General features: G+C 45.0%; 1 protein-coding gene across 2 annotated transcripts in view; it reads left to right on the top strand.

The window, feature by feature from the left end:
• LOC132578015 (poly(rC)-binding protein 3-like) overlaps positions 1-19,268 on the top strand; it is a 421,925-nt gene that overhangs the window by 355,603 nt on the left and 47,054 nt on the right. The window lies entirely within an intron of this gene.

The raw sequence follows: 19,268 nt of genomic DNA, 5'->3' as shown, positions 1-19,268 counted from the left end.
TTACCGCAAAATTGATCGCAAGGAAGAAAATTTATTTCCTAGCTATGAACGTGGAAATCATTGTCGTTCAGCAATCAGCCAGTTTCCGACTTGTGAAAGGAATTGAGTTGGGCCGTTTCACAAGTTCCTTTTCAGCCTGTGAGACTATGGACTTAATTAAGAGGTGCTAGTTGTTTGGGGGTGGGGGGAGCCATTTTGAGTGTTACTAATATATAAATATTGTATTTCCAAGAAGGGGGAACGTGTTTAACGGAGAAATGAATGAAAATGTACCATGTAGTCCTTTACCCCCAGAAGGAAATCCACAGCTCAGTGCAAAACATCTCAGGTTCAATCCCCAGCATTTAGCGGAAGTAGCTGCTGAGAGACGAGGAAATGAAGACTGTGTTCAGGGGAACTGCACTGCTGTATTTTTATTTATTTATTTTAGGAAACGGGAAAGTCTTCTGGCGCCACTCCCGAAGTCCCCAGATATTTTCTGAGTTGGACCTGGCAACCCTATCCCAGCAGATAATATTGACTTTGACAGACCAAGGATCTGGTTCAATATAAAGCAGCTACACTGACATGCGATCATGTTTGCAAGTCTCACATGTTCGTAGGGTTTATTCCCAACTTAACCATGGGGAGGGACGGTGGCTCAGTGGTAGAGCATCTGTTTGGTAAGCAGAAGGTCCCAGGTTCAATCCCCAGCATCTCCAACTAAAAAGGGTCCAGGCAAGGAGGCGTGAAAAACCTCAGCTTGAGACCCTGGAGAGCCACTGCTGGTCAGGGGAGGGACGGTGGCTCAGTGGTAGAGCATCTGCTTGGTAAGCACAAGGTCCCAGGTTCAATCCCCGGCATCTCCAACTCAAAAGGGTCCAGGCAAAAAGGCATGAAAAACCTCAGCTTGAGACCTTGGAGAGCCGCTGCCAGTCTGAGTAGACAAGACTGACTTTGATGGACCGAGGGTCTGATTCAGTAGAAAGCAGCTTCATATGTTCATATAGGTCCATGCAAAGAATTGCAGCTTTAGAATTGGTGAAACCATTCAGCTAATATCACTTTTAGAATAACTGAGGAAGCCCATATTAGTACTATTGTATGTTCTTCGGTAATTTAAGTAAAAGATAAAATACCACATGTGCAGAAAGAACTGGAAAGCGCCATCACGTCTAAACTGACTTACGGTGACCCTGGTAGGGTTTTCAAGGCAGGAGATGTTCAGAGGTGGTTTGCCATTGCCAGCCTCTACACAACACCCCTGGGCTTCCTTGGTGCTCTCCCTTCCAAATACTAATAGGGCCAACCCTGATCTTCTGAGATCTGACAAGATTGAGCTAGCTTGAGTCTTTGAGTCTAGCTTGAGAGCCAGTTTGGTGTAGTGGTTAAGTGGGAGGACTCTTATCTGGGAGAACTGTGTTCAATTCCCCACTCCTCCACTTACAGCTGTTGGAATGGCCTTGGGTCAGCCATAGCTCTCGTAGAGCTGTTCTTGAAAGGGCAGCTTCTGTAAGAGCCCTCTCAGGCCCACCCGCCTCACCGGCTGTCTGTTGTGGGGGAAGAAGATATAGGAGATTGTAAGTTGCTCTGAGTCTCTGATTCAGAGAAGGGCGGGGTATAAATCTGCAATTCTTCTTTTTTGATGTCAGGGTAATATCTAGGTTATAAAATATATTTAAATATTCTATGCAAAGTTCATTACATTTTTTTTAATGGAAAGTTAGTTGTGGACCAGAATAATCCAAGGGACTAAAATAAAAATATCTAAAAGCCTGCAGTGGTACCATCACGCACATGCAGGCCAGGTTGCTGACAGTAAATGGTTCTCTTCTGTTAACATTTTATATATTTATTTATTTTCTGAAAATTTATGTTCTGCTACGTAGGCCCAAGAAGCTTTCAGATTGGCTTTAAAAAAACCCCTTTATCACAGATTTACAAACTATTCTGTTCTTGGTTTCCATCAGATCTCTTTTTTGTTGTTGCAGGAACTCCTTTGCATATTAGGCCACAGCCCCTGATGTAGCCAATCCTCCTGAAGCTTACAGTAAACCCTGTACAAAGAGCTCTGTAAGCTCTTGGAGGATTAGCTACATCATGGAGGTGTAGCCTAACAGGCAAAGGAGGTCTTGCTACAAAAAAAGCCTTGGTTTCCATACATGTGTTCCATATGGAGTGATCCTGAGGCTGGAATTCTTCCTTGTGGTCCTTCAGCATAGCCGTCCCTGCAGATGCTCCCACACAGGCCCTCTGAAGTAAAGAATCAGGGCCAGAGTGTTAGAACTTGCTTCTCCCTTGCTGGAGGAAGAGTTCCCTTCCTGGTAGTTGACCGTTGCTAGGCACCAGCTGCACTACTGTTGAGGATATCTGAGGCAAGGAAGGAAAAGTGGAGTCAGCTGGAACTCATTCAACTGTGATGGAGACGCAGTGTTCCATAAAAGAGTGCTCACCATTGGTATGACAGGGAAAATGGAAGCTAGGTGCATTGACTGTCAGTGATGTTCAAGCAGACAATCAGCTGATTTAATTCCGTATCCTCCCTCACATGATCTTCGTTCTTTCCCCTTACTAGGCTTTTGTGCAGGGGAGGACTATGTTTTTCTTCTCCCCTTTGCTACGCATGGGTCTCCAACCTTTTTGAGCCTGTAGGCGCATTTGGAATTCTGACAGAACGTGGTGGGCGCAGCCACAAAATGGCCACTCTGGGAGGCGGAGCCAGCCATAAAACGGCTGACACCTTTTTCATCAGTCACACAGCAAAGGTTTCTTTGCTGTGGCAGCAGCTGTTGCCAAAGTGACGTTTTTTAAAAATTTGCACAGCCAATCAAATCTCTGGTGGCTAATTAGAAGCCTTGCTGGGCAAAAGCCTCACCTGGCCCTGCCTACTTTCTAAAAACACTTGGCGGGCACCAGGAAAGGTGCTGGCGGGCACCACTGGACCCATGGGCACCATGTTAGGGACCCCTGATATATACTAATGGGCAGGGCTTTTTTGTGGGAAAAAACCCAACAGGAACTTATTTGCATATTAGGTCACACCCCCTGACATCACCGTTGTTTCACACAGGGCTTTTTTGTAGACAAAGCCCAACAGGAACTCATTTGCATATCAGGCCACACCTCCTGATACCAAGCCAGCCAGAACTGTGTTCCTGTGTGTTCCTGCTCAAAAAAAGCCCTGCTAGTGGGGCTCCATAGTTTGTAGGTGTGTGTGTGTGTGTGTGTGTGAGAGAGAGAGAGAGAGCACATCTCATGTGGTATGTGTGTGGAATGTGAGGTTGTTAAAGCCTAAGGCTTGAATAGCAAAGTGTAGATAAGCCTTGTTGTTTTCCTTTGGATAGAGATTTTTAAAGAGCACTCTGGGGCAGGTATCTCAGATCACAAACAGAATGAGCAGCGTCCTTCTCTTTCCATTCCAATTGTAATTGGCTTTCCTTCAATGCAAACGGAGGGCAGACACCAGTTTCCCAAAATAGCATGGGTAATTCAACTTCGTTCATTCCATTAGAATAGATTCCTTCTGGCTTCGATTGACCGGGGTCTTTAAAAGAAACAGGTGGGGTTGCTCATACGTAACCAGAGCCGTAACAATGTGTTTAGCAATTTTGGAAAAGAAAAAAAAAAAAGACAATTGTTCACTAAACAGACAAAGGGTAGCTCAGCTGTGCCTCTGAGACAGATTCTGTTTCAAGCTCCGAATGCAGTTTATTATAACAGCTATCTTGAAACCACAGGGACCAACTTGTCCTTCTTTACAGATGGCATTCCAAAATCTCTGCCTTGGGGCTTTAAATAGAAGCAGCCAGACCCTGTTTCTGTGCAGAATGAAGAGCAGAGGTCAGTGGGGTTCTGTTCCGCAGAGGCACTGGATATGTTGTAAGAACATAAGAGAAACCATGTTGGATCAGGCCAGTGGCCCATCGAGTCCAACACTCTGTGTTACGCAGTGGCCAAAAAACCCAGGTGCCATCAGGAGGTCCACCAGTGGGGTCAGGATACTAGAAGTCCTCGCACTGTGCCCTCCACAAGCATCAAGAATACAGAGCATCACTGCCCCAGACAGAGAGTTCCATCAATACCCTGTGGCTAATAGCCACTGATGGACCTCTGTTCCATGTGCTGATCCAATCTCCTCTTGAAGCTGTCTATGCTTGTAGCCGCTGCCACCTCCTGTGGCAGTGAATTCCATGTGTTCATCACTCTTTGGGTGAAGGACTTCCTTTTATCTGTTCTAACCCAACTGCTCAGTTGTACATGCAGTTGAGTCTCATTAATGGCAGAGGTGGCAGGAAGTGCCACCAAGTTGCAGCTGCCTGATGGTGACCCCATAGGATTGTCAAGGCAGGAGATGAACAGAGGTGATTTGCCATTGCCTGCCTCCAGGTAGCAACCCTGGACTTCCTTGGGGGTCATTCTCACAAGTACTAACCAGGACCAACCCTCCTTAGCTTCTCTGATCTGATGAGGTTGACCTAGGCTGAGCTATCCAGGTCAGGGTTAGTCAGTGTTATTCAGGACCTTGAGTTGTGGAAATATTTTCTGGGCATTGGTTCATAGATTCAGCCAGAGCAGTGATGCCATGGAGAGGGGGGGCAGAGCAAGTCCCTCAGAATTCCCATGTTGAGGAAGCTCGTGTGATTGTCTGCTCCAGGGGTGGAATTCTAGCAGGAGCTCCTTTGCATAATAGGCCACACACCCCTGATGTAGCCAATCCTCCAAGAGCTTGCAAAAAAGAGCCTTGTAAGCTCTTGGAGGATTGGCTACATCAGGGGTGTGTGGCTTAATATGCAAAGGAGCTCCTGCTAGAATTCCATCCCTGGCCTGGTCACATACAATCCTGGTGAGCATGGTCTTTCTCCCTCAAATATGCGCTGTCAGCGCCACTCCCGTCAAAAATTGTGTCTTTGAATAAAAAGGTGAAAGGTTTATCAGCAAAGCTTTTTTATAGTAGGAACTGCTTTGCATATTAGGCCACACCCCCTGATGTAGCCAATCCTCCCAGAGCTTACAGTAGGCCCTATACTAAGAGCCCTGTAAGCTCGTGGAGAATTGGCTACATCAGGGGTGTGTGACTTAATATTTATTTTAATTTTTTAAATTATATTTATATCCCACTCTCCCTTGACAGGCTCAAAGCGGCTAACATCAATTAAAACAACATAAAATTATATGATTATAGTAAAATCACAATAAATTATTAAAACATCTCAACCATATACAATTTTAATCCCTAGATGGCGTTGTTAGTACTTCTTAATTAGCGCTGTTTACTGTGATGTTATTAGGTGTTACTGAGTGCCTTGCATTTCTATTTGGGTCAGATTAAGATATTAATGCTGTGGGCTCTTGAAGAACTGGACGCCTCCATTAGATGTTAAAAGCCTGTTTAAACAGTTCTGTCTTGCAAAGGAGTTCCTGCTACAAAAAAAAGGCCCTGTTTATCAGGCCCATTCACATTATGAGAATACAAGGCTGATAACAGACAGGCATTTAGGGGCAGATTGGAGGCGTCTCAAATCGGGCCGGCTCAAAAAGAGCCATCCCGAACCTTCCACACACACACACACACCCCCGGTGAGATAGCCCCATCCTGTCTGTGAGGCGGCTTGGCACGATCAGGCAGGGGGCGCCTTAGAAGATGGACCGCTCTTTTTCTCCCCCAAGGAGTCAAGCGCTCAAGTGTTCTGGGCAGTTATTATTATTAAAAAAAAAAAAAAAAAGCTTCTGCCTGACATGCAGAAGGTCTCAGGTTCAATCCTAGGTTCGTTTCCATCTAAAAAGACCAGGTGGTAGGTAGGAAAAATCCAATGCATGGTTATAGGATGGGGGCAACCTGTCTTAGCAGTAGTATGTGCGAAAAGGATCTAGGGGTCTTAGTGGACCATACGCTGAATGTGAGTCAACAGTGTGATGCAGTGGCTAAAAAGGCAAATGCAATTTTGGGTTGTATCAACAGAAGTATAGTGTCCAGATCACGTGATGTGATGGTATCACTTTACTCTGCTGTGGTAAGACCTCACCTGGAGTATTGTGTTCAGTTTTGGGCACCACATTTTAAGAAGGATACAGACAAGCTGGAACGGGTCCAGAGGAGGGCAACGAAGATGGTGAGAGGTCTGGAGACCAAGTCCTATGAGGAAAGGTTGAAGGAGCCTGGAGAAGAGACGGCTGAGAGGTGATATGATCACCATCTTCAAGTACTTTAAGGGCTGTTCTAGAGAGGATGGGGTGGAATTGTTTTCTGTGACCCCAGAAGGTAGAACCAGAACCAATGGGTTGAAATTAAATCAAAAGAGTTTCTGGTGCAACATTAGGAAGAACTTCCTGATCGTTCCTCAGTGGAACAGGCTTCCTCGGAAAGTGGTGGGCTCTCCTTCCTTGGAGGTTTTTAAACAGAGGCAAGATGGCCATCTGACAGCAATGGAGATCCTGTGAATTTAGGGGGAGGTATTTGTGAGTTTCCTGCATTGTGCAGGGAGTTGGACTAGATGACCTTGGAGGTCCCTTCCTACTCTATTCTATGATGAGAAGGACCTCTGCCTGAAACTCTGGGGAGCCTCTGCCAGTCTGAGTAGACAGTAGTGACCTTAAGGGTCACCAAAGGTCTGATGCAGCAGACGTCAGCTTCAGGTGTGTATGACAGTTGTTGACTGCACAGGAGATAATGTTGTTTTGAAATTCTTGGAGATTTGGGGGCGGGGGGGGTTGGAGTTTGGAGAAGGTAGGGCTTTTGGGAGGGGAGGCAATAATGCCATAGAGTCCACCTTCCAATGTGTCCATTTTTTCCAGGGGAACTGATCTTTGTTGCCTGGGGTTCAAATGTAACTTCAGAAGATCTCCAGCCACCACCTGGAGCTTGGCAACTCTAACAGGAGAACTGACAGAATGTGCTCTTCATTGTTGGCTTCAGGAATTCTGACTCATCCTTGTTTGGTGAGATAGGATATAAATAGACAATAGTTTCTGCTTTATCATTCTTTCCATTATTGTACAGAAATGAAACTCTTTTCTGGTACTTCTGGTCTGTCTGATTACTTTTTTTTGTTAAGTTTTCCAATTGCGTTTTAGCAAAACGCAATTTTTTTTGCAGTGATTTATCATACTTCTTCCCTCTTTTTGTTTCAATTGGAACAGGAGCCTGGTGTTTCAGCCAGAGCACTGAGAGAGCTCGAGTCATCATTTTACAGGCTGATTTTATTGAAATGTTTTTGCAAGGCGTGTTAATAAAACTGCAGTTTCCCCACCCATGCGGCTCATATTTGCATATGTTACCAGGGTAGAAGGAGACCAGATGCACAGCAGTAATTACCTAGCTGGGAAGATAATGTTTGGCTTGGTCCTCAGAGACTCTTTTGGTCACAGTTGTGAAGTACCTCAGCGTAGCATCTGAGATCACTGCTGCCACATCAGGCCGCTTCATCGTCTTGGCACACACTTGTACAACTGCTTAAGTAATACGAGAAGTCATAGGGAAAGACAGGGATACTTTGGGTCAGTGAGATCCAATCTTAATTGGCTCACTTGATTAAGGGCCTGGTTGGATTCAGGCTTGTGGCTGTCAATCCAAGGCACATCCCTTATTCTTGGCTATCTTTGTTGTAATCTAGGTTTTAATATAATGACCCTTGTGTGCTAATCCCCATTTTAATCTAGATTATGGCTGGGTACAGACGGGCAGGTTGGGGCGACAGCCTCCCGGCTCAGAAAGAAAAGCTGGCACAGTCTGAGGTGCCCCAGGTGGTCAGACTGCGCATGCCCCACTGCCAGAAGACGGATGGGCTGTACGAGCTCTGGAGGAGTGGTCAGACTGCTCAAGCACATGGGAGGCGCTTCCTCGCACTCCCCAGCCGTTCAGATGGCTGGAAAAGGCCACGGGGAAGCACTTCAGAGATTTTTTTTTTTTCCAAGACAGCAGAGAGGCGCTGGAAGACAACATAAGGGCGGGGGCAAGGCAGGACCCGGATGTGCGCATTTGAGTGCACAGTTTAAATCCGGCTGTGGGGAGTTCCTGTGTCGGACCAAACAGGCCATCTGTATTCAGCCTACGATAGCGAGCTCATATAATCTTTCAAACGCCAGTTTGGTGTAGTGGTGGACTCTTATATGGAAGAACAGGGTTTGATTCCTCCGTCCTCCACTTGCAGCTGCTGGGATAGCCTTGGGTCATCCATAGCTCTGGCAGAGCTGTACTTGAAAGGGCAGCTTCTGGGAGAGCTCTCTCAGCCCCACCTACCTCACAGGGTGTCTGTTGTGAGGGGAGAAGATATAGGAGATTGTAAGCCGCTCTGAGTCCACACATTTGCCTCCATAGGATAAGATGGCGTGTCCAGCAGCTGTTGCCTCCACCTCCACTTTCTGATGTCCCTTAAGGCGGGGGGGAGGGCCTCCAAACCAGGGGATCCCCATCTCCAACTGGGAACTGGCAACCCTAGCTGATGTAATTTTTTATGGTGGTATGATGAACACAATGCAATATCAGTGGAGTGACGATATATGCGATTGTAGCAACTATAATAACCGACACCAGGGAAACACTAATAATTAATAATATTCAGTTCCACTCTGAAGTTCTGTTAGCCCATTCTAACCAATGTAGGGCTTGAATCCATGAGAATGCTTAGAGATTTTGCAAAGGAAGATAAGGAAACAATAGCAATAATTACAACTGGCATCGTTCTTCCTTTGGCATCGAAATACGTCTTTGAAGCTTATACCACTGTTGAAGATTTTCTAAAAATTGAAACGGAGAAATAATAAACACCCGGGGTCTTCGTCTGGACTTCATGGGCTAACAGTACTTCAGCCTGGAATTGGATATTATCAGGGCTCATTTTGTAGCAGGAGCTCCTTTGAATATTAGGCCACACCCCCTGATGTAGCCAATCCTCCAAGAGCTTACAGTAGGCCCTGTAAGCTCTTGGAGGATTGGGTACATCAGGGGGTGTGGCCTAATATGCAAAGGAGCTCCTGCTACAAAATGAGCCCTGGATTTTATTAATTATTAGTGTTTGCCTAGTGCCTGTTATTATAGTTATTACCAAGGCTTTTTTTGAGCAGGAACACATAGGAATGCAGTTCCGGCTGGCCTGGTGTCAGGGGTGTGTGGCCTAATATGCAAATGAGTTCCCGCTGGGCTTTTTCTACCAAAAAAGCCTATTATGACAAACACAACAGTCAAGGGGCCATGAAATGCAGGAAGTATTGGGCGAAATGTAAGTATGTACAACTTGAACCTCATCAAGCAAAATACAGAGTTCATTCACAAATTATTCTAAACTAGTTAACACCTAGGTGTTATGGGTGGAGCACTTGTCATGAGTGAGAAATTCGACCCCCACACCGTCCTGAGCCATCGTGGACAAGAGATTTCTCACTCATTATAGGTGTTCACTGTAAGAAATTAGAAAAATTCCTTATCACTCAGGAGAATTGACTGTGCCAAATTACCTCACAAAACACTAACGGAAATCAACCATTTCTCTTTCTTAGTGTTTTCCCCACAAATAAACACTCATTTCACATCTAGAAATATATATACCATCTCATTTTTTTTTAAATTGATTTAAATTGTAACCCCCCTGATAATTTAATTTTTACTCTATTTCATATTCTTCCAATGATAAGAGAGATGATATCTGAAATAGACTGAGCAGCCCTTGAATTAATGGGTACATATGCAGCCCCTGCTTTGCCTGTGGAGTTCAAACCTGTTCCTTTATTACTCATTATAACTGTGGGAAATATAATTTTAACATCTGTAGCTTTAATATGTAAAGTTAAGTGGGTGTGTAGTTTCAACATGGACAGATCAATTTTTTACATTTTCATATGCAGTTAACATGAGTATGTATTAAACATGTATTCGACAGTATTATAGGGGTTTTTTTGTAGCAGGAACTCCTTTGCATATTAGGCCACACACCCCTGATGTAGCCAATCCTCCAAGAGCTTACAGTAGGCCATGTAAGAAGAGCCCTGTAAGGTCTTGGAGTATTGGCTACATCAGGGGTGTAGCCACTATGTAATAATGTAATAATAATAATGTAAGAGAGCCAGTTTGGTGTAGTGGTTAAGTGTGCGGACTCTTATCTGGGAGAACCGAGTTTGATTCCCCACTCCTCCACTTGCACCTGCTGGAATGGTCTTGGGTCAGCCATAGCTCTTGCAGAGGTTGTCCTTGAAAGGGCAGCTGCTGTAAGAGCTCTCTCAGACCCACCCGTCTCACAGGGTGTCTGTTGTGGGGGAGGAAGATAAAGGAGACTGTGAGCAACTCTGAGATTCAGAGTGGAGGGCGGGATATAAATCCAATATCATCATCATCTTCTTCTTCTAATATGCAAAGGAGTTCCTGCTACAAAAAAAAAGCCCTGTATATAGTGGTTAGAGAGCCAGACTGGGATCTGAGAGACCCAGATTCGATCCCCATTCATGGCTTGGAAGTCATGCTCTCCCAGCTTCACCTACCTCACAGGGCTGCCATGTGGATAAAATGGAGAAAAGAAGAATATTGTAAACCGCTTTTGGTCCCCACTGGGGTGTAAGGTGGAGGTATAAATGAAGGTAATAAATGTCATTCATATTGTTACATCTCCACATCTAGTTAATATTAAGCTCTATGGCATCTCATCACAAAATCTGTGCCTGTGGCAGTCAGAGTGAAATGTTATGTGTTGGTTTTTTCCCTTCTGGTGGTAAAACTCCCCTCCTCCCCCCCAAAAATCTTCATTTCTGTCTTATTCTTTGGACAAACTGGGAGACTGGATGAAAGGAAGTTATGGGGAAATTAAAGTACATTCAGACTGCAGTGATCTTGAGGCTTATAACCTAGAACTATGCTCAACCATTTTCTTTAAACCGTTGTCAGCCAGTTTTGAACACTCTAGGTTATATATTTGGGCAGGTAAAACAAGATTGCCATGTAAATATTAATCTATAGCCTGGAAAACTGGGCTAAAACAAATAAAATGAATTTTAACAGGGATAAATGTTCTGCATTTCGGTAGGAAAAATCAAATGCATAATTATAGGCTGGAGGAGACTTGTCTTGGCAGTACTATGGGTGAAAAGGATCCGGGGTCTTGGTGGAACATACATTGAACATGAGTTAGCAATGTGATGCGGTAGCTAAAAAGGCAAATTCAGTTTTGGGCTGCATCAACAGAAGTTTAGTGTCCAGATCACATGAAGTGATAGTATCTCTTTACTCTGCTTTGGTAAGACCTCACCTGGAGTATTGTGTTCAGTTTTGGGCACCACATTTTAAGAAGGATATAGACAACCTGGAATAGGTCCAGAGGAGGGTGATGAAGATGGTGAGGGGTCTGGAGACCAAGTCCTATGAAGAAAGGTTGAAGGAGCTGGGGATGTTTAGCCTGGAGAGGAGGTGGCCGAGAGGTGATATGATCACCATCTTCAAGTAGTTGAAAGGCTGTCATCTAGAGGATGATGTGGAATTGTTTTCTGTGGCCCCAGAAGGTAGGACCAGAACCAGTGGGTTGAAATTAAATCAAAAGAGTTTCCGGCTCAACATTAGGAAGGACTTCCTGACCATTAGAGCGATTCCTCAGTGGAACAGGCTTCCTCGGAGTGGTGGGCTCTCCTTCCTTGGAGATTTTTAAATAGAGGCTGTATGGCCATCTGACAGCAATGGAGATCCTGTGAATTTAGGGTGAGGTATTTGTGAGTTTCCTGCATTGTGCAGGGGGTTGGACTAGATGACCCTAGAGGTCCCTTCCGACTCTATGATTCTGTGTTTCTACGCTGATCTGGATAGCCCAGGCTCCCCAAATTTCGTCTGACTCTGGTAACTGATCAGGGTTGGCTCTAATTAGTATTTGGATGGGAGACCACCAAGGAAATCCAGGGTGCTACTCAGAGTCAGGCTTCTGAACTGCTTCTGAACATCTTGCCTTGAAAACTCTACAGGATCCCCATAAAACAGTTGCAGCTTGATTGCACTTTTCAGCATGAAATTAGTTCTTATTTAATTTATCTTTTTTCTCCTTTTGCTAGTAAAGGAGCCGTTTTTACATTTTGCGCCATGGTTGTTGTTGTTTTTTTAAATCTTAATCTGTCAGATGCCCAACACAGTATCATCAAGTCTCCTTCATTTCAGGGGAGATTCATTATATGGTGACTACTGTTTGAGAAACACATCCAAAAGTTCCCCGGGCACTGTTCTTTGTATACCGGCCAATATATTTTGCTGCTTTTCATCATTTGAGTGGAATTAATCTGCATGTTAATGAGCAGATTAGTGTAAGCAACAGTAAACTCCAAAAATACAACATTTCACGTGATTTATGTTGCAGCGAGATTTGCAGAAAGGTTGTAATATGTATGTTTGCCCTTCCAACCCAAACGTGTGAGCCTGCTGTGCTCCCATGTGGATCCATGCCAGTGTGTGTCTCTGGAACCTCTGGGCAATCCGTATGTAAAGCAGAAAGGGCTGGGCTTCTTCCCACAGAAGGAGGCATTCACTGGATTTCCCCCCCAGTATAAGTCCGACTGGACCTTTAGATAGGAACAGGATTTTGATATTGTTAAGTTTTTGTTTTCAAATTGACTGGTGATAGTTCGGCAAATGACTTTGAAAGGAATAAAAATTAAGACTGTCAACTGAATAAAAGAATTATAATCTGCCCTTTAGGTAATTAATGAAATATAGATTTGTGTATCAACCAAGCTTCAGTACACTTTTCTAAAATATTAAAGAAATGTAAGAGCATTTCTAATTTAATTAAAAAAAAAAAACCATACATATTGCGAGAAGGAAAGGCCTTCTTTTACCTTTTCTTTACTTAGCTGCTACTAGTGCTTTTTTGTAGCAGGAATTCCTTTGCATATTAGGCCACACACCCCTGATATAGCCAGGGGTGGAATTCTAGTAGGAACTCCTTTGCATATTAGGCCACACACCCCTGATGTAGCAAATCTTTCAAGAGCTTACAAAAAAGAGCCTTTTAAGCTCTTGGAGGATTGGCTACATCAGGGGTGTGTGGCCTAATATGCAAAGGTGCTCCTGCTAGAATTCCACCCCTGGATATAGCCAATCCTCGAAGAGCTTACAGGGTTCTTAGTACAGGGCCTACTGTCAGCTCCAGGAGGATTGGCTACAGCAGGGGGTGTGGCCTAATATGCAAAGGAGTTCCTGCAACACAAAAAAACAACCCTGGCTATTACAGAAACCAAAATAGCCTGAAATGTGCATTGCCCCATTAATCAAATGTACATTGATTAAAAATAGAGTATTGTCATGCTGGTCTGCAGTGGAACAGCTAGATTCAAATTCAGGAGCATCTTACAGACCAACATGATTTCTGATGCAGAAGCTTTAACAAGTCAAAGTCGTAGCTGACAAAGAGAGCTTTAACTCTCAGAAGCCTATCAACCCAAAAAAGTTGTTGGTCTCTGCGATGCTCCTGGGCTTGAATTAAAGGTGACTCTCTCTGGTTACCAGTTGAATGGAGTAATATTTGCACCCCTAACTGAAACGAAACCAATTATGTTTATTTTTTGCAAACTTTCTCTGACTATTACATGTATCTCTACACATGCAATCTGTGCTTGGGCATTAAAGGAAAATTTTATTCATAAGTCTGCATCTTGCATATCCTTTGGAAGCTGCTTTTCAGAATGATCTGACTACCTTTAGACAGCTTCTGACTGCTTGGAATTTGTTGTTCCCTTTTCTCCGTTGTTGTCTTTCTCTTTTAGCTTCCTGCCTCTAGCCTTTCTTAACTCTTTTTTGGTTTATCTGGATTAAACAAGTCTCCAAAGACCCTAAAGAACATAAGAAAAGAGCTCTGCCGGCTCAGACCAGTAATCCTCTAATCCAGCATTTTGTCTCACACAGTGGCCAGCCAGTTTCTTTGGACAGCCAATAACAGGGCATGGAGGCCGAGGCCTTCCCCTGCTGCTGCCCCCTTGGCTCTGGGATTCAGAGGCTTAGTGCATGTGAAGGTTGCCCTCAGTCACCGTGGCTAGTACCCTTTCAAAGACTTCTCCTCCATGAATCTGTTTCATTCCTCTTTAATCCTGTTTATTCTTGTGACCATCACTCCTCCTCTGGCAGTGAATTCCACATTTCAATCACTTGCTGTGTGACATAGTATTTCCTTCTGTCTGTCCTGAACCTACTGCCCATCAGCTTCATTGAATGCCCTCAAATTCTAGTGTTTTGGAAGAGGGAGAAAAATGTCTCCTTGTAAACTCTCTCCACCCCATGCATAGTTTTATAAACTTCTTTCATTCCCCCTCCCCCTTAGTCAACTATTTGGCCTAGGACCTGCCTACCTGAGGGACCGTCTCTTCCCACACGTTCCCCAGTGAGCACTAAGATCAGGAACCCAAAACCTCCTGGTTGTCCCCGGGCCAAAGGAAGCCCGCTTGAAAGTTACAAGAGACCGGGCCTTCTCCGTAATGGCTCCATCTTGGTGGAACCAGCTGCCGGAAGAGGTAAGGGCCCTGCGGGATCTTACTCAATTCCGCAGGGCCTGTAAGACATCCCTCTTCCGGCTGGCCCACAACTAATCAGCACTGAGTACTGAATATCGAAGACTGAACATCAAATACTGAACTTGTAACCGATGAGTGTAGCTGTAGGACCGCTGTCTGAGTTTAATGTGTATGTATATAACAATTGTTTAGATTTTTAACTGTAAATTATGATATGTTAATTTTAATGTTTAATTTTAGATTCCATGTTAGTCTTATATGTTGTAAGCCGCCCTGAGCCACCTAGTGGGAAGGGCGGGATATAAATCTTAGATAAATAAATAAAATATTTTCTCAACTGAAAAGTCCCATATTCTTCAGCCTTTACTTATAGCAGGGGTGGGGAACCTTGTTTCTGCCAAGGGCCATATGGATATTTATAACATCATTCGTGGACCATAAAAAAATATCAACTTAAAAAACAGTGCTCTGTCGAGGGAGAACGATTCAGGCCAGCAAAATTAATGCAAATAATAGTTTTTCTATTTGAAGTCATGTGGGGAGAGCCTAATCTGACACGCACACACACACACACACACACACATACCCCCAGCCTGTTGCTCTAGGCAAATGCATAGCTCCAGGGCTTTTTTATAGAAAAAGTCCAGCAGGAACTCAGCAGCATATTAGACCACATCCCCTAATATTGGCATATTAGGTCACACACTCATTATCATATTAGGCCACTCCATCTGGGATAATCAAGTGCAAACTGAACTGTGACAGTAATTTTTTGCAGGCCCTGCAGCAATTCTGGCTGGCCAGCCAGGCCCCGGGGAGGTTGCTGCACAATACATCTGGGCCCTGTGATCCCCGCCTGGCCCTGGGGAGGCTGCTGCACCGCACAGCTGGGCCCTGCGATCCTTGCTGGCCAGCCATGCCCCAGGGAAACTGCCATATGGCTCAGTTCAGTCCAGCAATCCCTGAGGGCCAACCACATTGGGCCAGCAGGGGGATCCTCCCCCAACAACATTGGGCCGGCGACATCGCGCACCAGCTGCTCTAGGAGCTTCTTGGGAAACTCTATGGACGCTCTTAGCAGTTTGGGAGGGAAAACTCTATGGTACTTATTGTACCAAAAAGGTCCCCACTGGAGGCTGCGAGGGGCACCCTAGCTCAAACTCCCTAATCATCTTGGTTGCTCCTGCAAAGTCATTTTCAGAAGCAGGTACTGAAAGGACCCACCCCAAATAATCCTGACGAGCACTAAGCATCTTCCATAAACCGCAGGGCTCATGGTGCAAAGCACTGAAACGAAATGGAACAGGCTGCCGGGGAAAAGAAGTAACTGAATTATTGTTCCATCGTAGGCACCCATTTTAAAATTACAGAGTCTTCCAAGCTCATCGCACTGACATTATAGTTGAAAGAACCCTCGCCATGGGTCAGGAGCTGGTTTTCGTGACTTATTAATCATGCTTGACTGGAAAGACAGGTGTCACCTCCAACAAGCGCTCTCTGTAGGCCTTGCCAAAAAAAGCTTTCGTTCCCCGGAGAGAATTGTATCTGTTGTATATGTGCTTAGAATTGTATCTATAAGCTGGAGTTCTTGCCTGGCTCACTGGGGCCTGAAGGACAGAGCTTGGGGGACTCGGGAACAAGAGGCAGCAGGATCCAAATCCTGCTGCCCTGCTCCAATCAAGAGCCCCCGACTGGTTTGAATGGTCCAGTCACAGTCAGCGCGGGACCTTTGGGTGTGTATATTTAGGGGGCTCTCCGGCCCTAGTTTTCAGTCTTCGTAGGCAGCGCTGTACCATGCTGTATTCAATAAAAGAACTATGTTCACTACCACCTCGCCTCATTGATGTATAGAATCCACTATATTATAGTGGTGACAAGGATGGGATCCTGGTAAGGGAAACCAGCAGCTACAGGGATTCCGCACCACGCACTCACTGCCAGCACTGACAATGGCCACTACGCCAGGAACGATTCCCGAGTTCTATGTGACCATCCCAGAGCGATGGGAGACCTGGTTGGATCGACTGGAGAACTTCATCCACTACCACGGAGTTGTGGGGCATAAAAAGAGATCGTTATTCCTCGGCTCGTGTGGGATGAACACCCAGGAGCTAGCCCAGGGACTAATGGCGCCCACCCTCCACAAGGATGCCTCCTACGCGGACATCACCACCGCCCTTACGATCCATTTCGCACCACAGTCATCAGTGCTGACCCATCGCTTCCACTTTTTCGAGCGCAGGCAGTGGCCCAATGAGTCTGCCATTGACTACATTGCGGCCTTCCACCGGCTGTCACTCCACTGAGAGTTTCAGTGATTGGAGAAAAGACTGAGGGACCGGTTTATTTTCGGGCTGCGGGACAAGCCGCGGAGGAGGAAGCTGCTTGGGAAAGATGAGATGGACCTCCCTATATTATAGTATCAAAGGCCAGCGTGTCTTCTAATTACATGTGCAAGGGCTGCTTTGAAACGGGCTCTTTCAGTTTTCAATACGCAGAATCGACAAACAGCAAATAAAAGAAAACAGGCATTGTGCTGTGGCGAGATACGACCCGGCCTCCCTCGGCCCTTTTCTACTTCTTGTATTCACTGACACAAGCCTCCCAAATAACTGAAGATAATAAAGTGCTTCTGACAAAACAGGAGAAAAGCTAAGGAAGCTGGAGGCAGGGGGAGAATTCTTACCGTCTCTCCTCAGTGCAAAATACTGGGCCCTTTTCCACATCAACTGCCTCTAACAGGAGGTCTCTAATAGCAGCAAGAGGGCCTTTTTCTCTTCATTCCTAATGAAGGGCCCTTGTGATGTTCTCATTTCTTGAAACTGGAAGCAGGAAGGAAGAAGAAGAGCTGGATTTATACCCCACCCTTCATGCAGTCATCCCGCTTGCAGTTTTCCCAAAAACAAAAAAAGTGTGCACTTACAATTTAAAAGAATGTATTGAATTGTGAAGGCTGCTGAAGAGAAAGGAACCAAATGCTTTGTAAGTTTTTCAGGAGGAGCCAGTTTGGTGTAGTGGTTAAGTGTGCGGACTCTTATCTGGGAGAACCGGGTTTGATTCCCCACTCCTCCACTTGCACCTGCTAGCATGGCCTTGGGTCAGCCATAGCTCTGGCAGAGGTTGTCCTTGAAAGGGCAGCTGCTGTGAGAGCCCTCTCCAGCCCCACCCACCTCACAGGGTGTCTGTTGTGGGGGAGGAAGGTAAAGGAGATTGTGAGCCGCTCTGAGACTCTTCGGAGTGGAGGGCGGGATATAAATCCAATATCTTCTTCTTCATCTTGAACTGAACAGAATGAATGGTCTTTAAAGTGAGAAGTTATTTGTTTACATAATTTAATTTATATGCCTTTATAATGTCTTTTGGACATTATGATGGCCAAATGCTACCTTAGGAACCATCCTCAAATCTGAAGGAAGAAGGAGCTGTAGCTCAGTGGTAGAGCCTCTGCTTGGCATGCAGAAGGTCCCCGGTTCAATTTGCAGCATCTCCATTTAAAAGAACCAGGAGGCGGGAGGTGATGTGAAAGACCTCTGCCTGAGACCCTGGAGAGCTGCTGCCAGTCTGAGCAGACAATACTGAACTTGATGGACTAACAGCTTGCTTCAGTATAAGGCAGCTTCATGTGTTCATGCGTTCATGGACATAAAATTAGGATTTTTTCATTTAATTAATACACCTTTAGTAAAGCAGTCTTACAGCATGGCTGTCATGCCTTAAATGCCTAGAAATTTACAGTCCAGCATCCTAAAGTGTTTAGAACCATAAGAAAAATTTAGTTCCCTGTAACTGGACGGATGTTGTGGTGTCATATTTGTTGATGACTCAAGCTCCTTGGAATATTACTTGATGGTGACAAAAATAAATACTGCTGAAAAGCACAGTTACGTTGTTTTCATTCCCAGTGCTAAATGTCTTAGGGCTGCTGATGGACACACACTGGTCTGTCTTTTTTGGGGGGAGGGGGGTTGTTTGTCTGTTTGAGTCTTTAGGGAGGCATCCAGGCCAGATCTCTCATCTTTGTTTAGCGTTCATGATATTTATTACTTTGCAAGAAAGTAAAAGTCCACAATTTGTCATGAGAAATTAAGCAACATCTTCCCACTTAGGGTTTTGGCCTTTTAGGGACTGAGCGGAAGAACTTCTGGGCGTCCTTGACAAAAATTAAAGCAGACAGTGCTGAGAATGTGCAGTTGGGAAAACTCCTGACTTCTCCCAACGTTTTGCTGGCGGTGACATCTGGTGAAGATCACCAAAGGAGCCACATGGAGAGAAAATAAAAACAGAACAGAGAGAAGAGAAGAGAAATTGTTTTACTTCCTTCGCAGCTCAAAGGAATCTCGGAAGGGCAGATTGAAAGCACCGCCATCAGCGTGAAGCTGATGAAGCAGAACGTGTCTGCTTCCTGTATCCCGTGGCCACCCACAGAACCCTCCCATCCCGTTCTGCTCCTGGGTCCAGAGACTCCCAGGAAAAAAATAAAGGGCAAGTGAGAACTGTTGCAAAATGTCTTCTCAACAGCCTAAGGTGGTGATGTTCCACCAACAGATTTGACCTTCTGGTGGCCAAATGTCCCCAACCCCCTAAAGTCTGAATATAAAATTCAGATTTTGTGCAGAAATACTTATTTGCATAACTCCTGCTGCTCGAGGTGGTATTTCTCAAGAGGAACTTTTTGTGAAGATACTAAAAATGGCAGAAATGGACATTCTGACTGATTTGATGAGGGAAAACAATGAACATGACAAAAAGGAACTTTGGTCACCAATTATATGAATAAATTAATGCAAATGCTTAAATCGAAAATGTCCTTTAGTATACGAAATGTTTAG

Source organism: Heteronotia binoei, chromosome 10, assembly GCF_032191835.1.
Source record: "Heteronotia binoei isolate CCM8104 ecotype False Entrance Well chromosome 10, APGP_CSIRO_Hbin_v1, whole genome shotgun sequence".
Taxonomy (NCBI): Eukaryota; Metazoa; Chordata; class Lepidosauria; order Squamata; family Gekkonidae; genus Heteronotia; species Heteronotia binoei.
Note: the sequence above shows the minus strand (reverse complement) of the source record. Positions and strands in the feature narration are given on the sequence as shown.